Raw genomic sequence first — 4,764 nt, 5'->3', positions numbered from 1 at the left:
TTCCTTTCTTTTACTTGAAGCTTGATGAGGTCAAGCTTTTCATTCTCAGCTTCTATGATGGGTTCTTCTTGACTCATTGTCATGGTCAGTGCTCCCTTTGCATGAAGGTCATGCAGTCTGTCCCATATATCCTTTGCGGATGTATATTTTCCTAGATTCTTCTTTACTGAATCAGGGAGGCCATCCAAGATAGTCTTTGTTGCTTGTGCATCATACTCCATGGATTCTTTATCCATCTTGCTGTCATCAATCACTGACTCCCAGACTTCAATCCCCTCAGACATTAGGAAAGCCCTCATCATTATTTCCCATACATCAAAGTTTCCATCAAACTTTGGGGTTTCAAATAAAATGTATTCAAATGGATTGCCTTCTATTTTAGTAGAGGAGGGAGTCACATTTTTAGCAGGCTTGGAGGCTTTCTTCTTTGACCTTGCCATTCTTATCTAGGCTTTAAATACTTGACTGTGTTTTCTTTTAAATCACTGACTATTCCTTCAATAGAAACACAAAGGAAAGCTTGAGGAATACCTTAATCCTTTTGGCTGAGACTTCACACTGCTGGAGAAGTTTGACTGCTACAACAACACCTTCCTTCAGCTTCTTTGAGTCTTCAAAGAGCCTGGACTAGCTCTGATACCACTGTTGGGTATTTTTGCAATGGGGAAAAATACCAAAACCAAACAAACAAAACTCCACAGAGCCAATGCTCTGTTTCATTTCTTCCAGAACCTTTGCACAGGAAAGCTATTAAAACAAATATACTCATAACAGACCATTACACAGCCATAAAAACATTCCTATTGATTAAAATATAAAGCCGTGATACAAAATTCATCCTCTTTGCTGAGAGGGATTCACCAAAATATTTCAACCAATAAAAACTACTCTGTCTCCTCCTGAGAATTTACTGTGCTGGGTTTACTGCTGTAAAACCCATTTTACATTTACTGGTGTAAAAACCTTCTTTTACATGCTGCTGTAAAAAAAAAATTTACACATGCTTACCCAAGAAAATTATATGCCTCCCTTGCTTGCAGTGTTTTACTTTTCTTCACTTCCAGTTAATAAAAAAAACATTTACAGATGCGCTCCCACCTTTTCTTTTCTTCATGCACTGCTGTGCGTTTCCTTGGCTTTGCCTCCTGCTTCGTTTTTACAATATATTCAACTGCATAAAAAAAATTACACAAAAACATATGCGCTCCACATTTTCATTTACGGATAGCACTGCTGTGCAAATATTTTCACTCTCACACTACTGAGTTACATTACAATGAGCAGCATTTCTTATGCACTACTGTGCATTTCTATAACAAAAGCATTCTTCATTTTTGTTCGCACGAGATGTGCTTCACCCTTAGTTTTCGCTGCTGCTCCATCTCTCGAATGGTCAACACAATAAAAGGCTTAACATTTTTCAATGTGTATGCCATACATTAAAATATAACACATAACGTGTATACCAAAGCAAAACAATGCATGCCGTATAAGAAAAAACTTAAATGGCTTACCCACTTTCTTAAATTTGATTTGACTCTTTTGCAGACAGGAGTGGCGGTCAACCAGACTTGTTTTTTTTACTCCACGTAAATGTTTAATGTTGCCCGTATGCAGGTTTGGACAATCGATGGTGGAGAGCGCCGGAGCAGATCGGACGGCAGAGATCAATATCGGGAGGCAATTTGCAGCCGAACTTTAACGCCCGAGAAAGTGACTTCTGCTTACGTATGCTGAGAGCCACACGTCTGCACAAGATTTTCTTGGGCCCTTGTGTACGGAAACCACTCTCTGCAGGAAGGCGGTCCGAGATCGTTAAGCGGGTTTCCGGTTTCGCTTTGGCGGTTTTGGGTGAGGTACGCACGGAGTTGAAATTAGATTTCAACATTGACATTAACAATTGTGCAGGAAAAGAAACAACTATATAGTCATAGACGCTAAGCTTCAATTATCTGTATATTGAAGCCTTCAGATAACAAGCCTGCCCTGAAGCGTGGTCGATCTGAATAACTAGTTATCTAGCTGTATTGATACCAACGTTACTATGTTAAGCTTCAATAACTCACCACATGATTGTTCGGAGGTGGAGGTGCCTTCTTACTTCAGGTGCCCCATATCGATGGAGCTTATGAGAGACCCCGTAACCGTTTCCACGGGCATGAATTATGATCGGGAAAGCATAGAGCACTGGATTTTTTCGTGCAACAAGAAAACGTGTCCTGCTACCATGCAGCCGCTAGAGAATTTCGATTTAACTCCAAACCACACGCTGCGTCGCCTCATTAATGGATGGTGCCTTGCAAACAGCTCCAAGGGCGTAGAGCAAATCACCACTCCCCGGGCGCCCGTCGACTCCGATCAAATCTCCGCGTTACTTGGAGCTGCACTCAGACCTCCAGCAGTTGAACGCATCAGTGCATTGAAAAAATTGCGGTCCATTGCGCGAGAGAGCGAGGGAAACAGAAGGTGCATGGCGGCCGCCGGTTCGAGTATCGTTCTTGCATCTCTGATAAATTCGTCTTGCTGCGACGACAATGAGAATGAAGTTCAGGGCTTGTGAGGAAACTTTGGGTATATTGCATCTGCTTCCTATGACCCAGCAAACTGCAAGATCTTTGTCAGAGGCAGCGTGCATTAGGTCCATGGCCTTGGTCTTTCATAAGGGAAACGCTGAAGCTAGACTTCACGCGGTCGTTTTATTGCAGAAGGTTTCCACTTGGATATCTGATTGGGAATTTATCGGCAGGGGAAAGATTGATATTTTCCAAGGTCTCCTAGAGATCATAAAGGGAGAATCCTGCCATCAGGCGATCATGGCTGCCTTGGTTGTCCTCATAGCAATATGTAAAAAGTCCAGAAAGAACAGATTAATGGCTATAGAGGCAGGCACAATATTTTGTCTGATTGAATTACTTCCAGAGGCCGAGAAGCCCAAGTGTGAAAAGATATTAGATCTAAGTATGGGGGTTTTACGCAGTGCATTATATTAGAAATTAGTCAGTTACGACTACATCTCATGGAAATGGTCATACGTGAATGATCTTACTTAACGCAGTTGAATCCCAAAATGATATCTAATATAATGCAATGCGTAAAACCCCCATACTTAAATTCAAAAAGAGTCAAGGGATCTCTACTTGAATGGTTCATGAGGCACAATACTTGCTAAGGTTTTGCAAATGGGGTAGCAAGCTAAGTGGGCTTGATTGTGGGGAAAAACTCCACAGTTAAGCGCGCTTGAGCCAGAGGAGTTCTGGGATGGGTGACCTCCTGGGAAGTCCTGGTTACCGGGTGCAAGCCTCGGAAGTGATGATTGATGCTATGTGATTCGTTCTCCACATTTCACTGGTTTCAATCCCACTTCTTCACCCCTGTGAGCATCACCCGATGCAATGAGTGCTAAGTGAACTATTCAAAAATCATGAGAAATTAGTCAGTTACGACTACCTCTCATGGAAATGGTCATACGTGAATGATCTTACTTAACGCAGTTGAATCCCAAAATGATATCTAATATAATGCACTGCGTAAAACCCCCATACTTAAATTCAAAAAGAGTCAAGGGATCTCTACTTGAATGGTTCATGAGGCACAATACTTGCTAAGGTTTTGCAAATGGGGTAGCAAGCTAAGTGGGCTTGATTGTGGGGAAAAACTCCACAGTTAAGCGCGTTTGAGCCAGAGGAGTTCTGGGATGGGTGACCTCCTGGGAAGTCCTGGTTACCGGGTGTAAGCCCCGGAAGTGATGATTGATGCTATGTGATTCGTTCTCCACATTTCACTGGTTTCAATCCCACTTCTTCACCCCTATGAGCATCACCCGATGCAATGAGTGCTAAGTGAACTATTCAAAAATCATGAGAAATTAGTCAGTTACGACTACCTCTCATGGAAATGGTCATACGTGAATGATCTTACTTAACGCAGTTGAATCCCAAAATGATATCTGATATTAGATCTGTTGGACATGCTACTGGACTATGCAGAAGGAAGGGCTGCCATGGCTAATCACGCGATGGCCATTGCTGTAGTCTCCAAGAAGATTATTAGGGTTTCAGAAATTGCCACTCAGAAAGCAGTTCGAATTCTTTGGTCGCTTTGCACATATTCTTCAACTGCGTCGATTCTTCGGGAGGTGCTTGAGTGTGGAGCTGTGTCTAAACTTTGCATGCTTCAACAACTCAGTTGCGCAGAAAAAACGAAGCAGAAGGCGAAGGAGGTATTGAGATTGCATGCAAATACTTTTAGAGTCTCCCCTTGTCTTCCGTACCTAATGAGAACTATCATGCACAGTTTCGAAATTTGATCTGATACACCCATGCAATTAAACAGAAAGATGGTCTGAAAAAGGAAGGCATTTTTGTTTTCATGTCAATTTTATTGAATGGGTCGGACTTTAATAATGTTACCTTTAAAAAGCAAAGAAACTTGGCCGGCCCATATAGATTCGATGCGTATGAGCATCATTATTGTTATCGACATGTATATAGGCATTTCTATTTCGAAGAGGGAGAGTGCAAGATTATATATACTGTGGATATATCAAATAGTAATGATCTTTTTGGCCCTTGGGGAGATATTTGATTATTATGAGATTATTGATGAATAATATCCTTAACCAATGAAGTTGTTTACAAGCTCGGTGGCGAGCGGTATCAATTTACATTATGAAAACTTAGCCATCATCCTCTTACCAAAAGAAATTATCAATTCACTAACAAATTTGACACCACAAAAATATATGTATTAAATTATAAAAAAACA

At 41.3% G+C, this 4,764-nt stretch overlaps 1 pseudogene; it reads left to right on the top strand.

Annotated features, from left to right (window-relative positions):
- Positions 1-2,044: 2,044 nt before the first annotated feature.
- LOC149155275 (E3 ubiquitin-protein ligase PUB23 pseudogene) lies at positions 2,045-4,306 on the top strand (annotated as a pseudogene).
- The last annotated feature ends 458 nt before the right edge of the window (positions 4,307-4,764 follow it).

Source organism: Pinus tabuliformis, chromosome 9 (assembly GCF_031772625.1).
Source record: "Pinus tabuliformis cultivar Carrire ecotype Pingquan chromosome 9, CPIR1, whole genome shotgun sequence".
Classification (NCBI taxonomy): domain Eukaryota; kingdom Viridiplantae; phylum Streptophyta; class Pinopsida; order Pinales; family Pinaceae; genus Pinus; species Pinus tabuliformis.
Note: the sequence above shows the minus strand (reverse complement) of the source record. Positions and strands in the feature narration are given on the sequence as shown.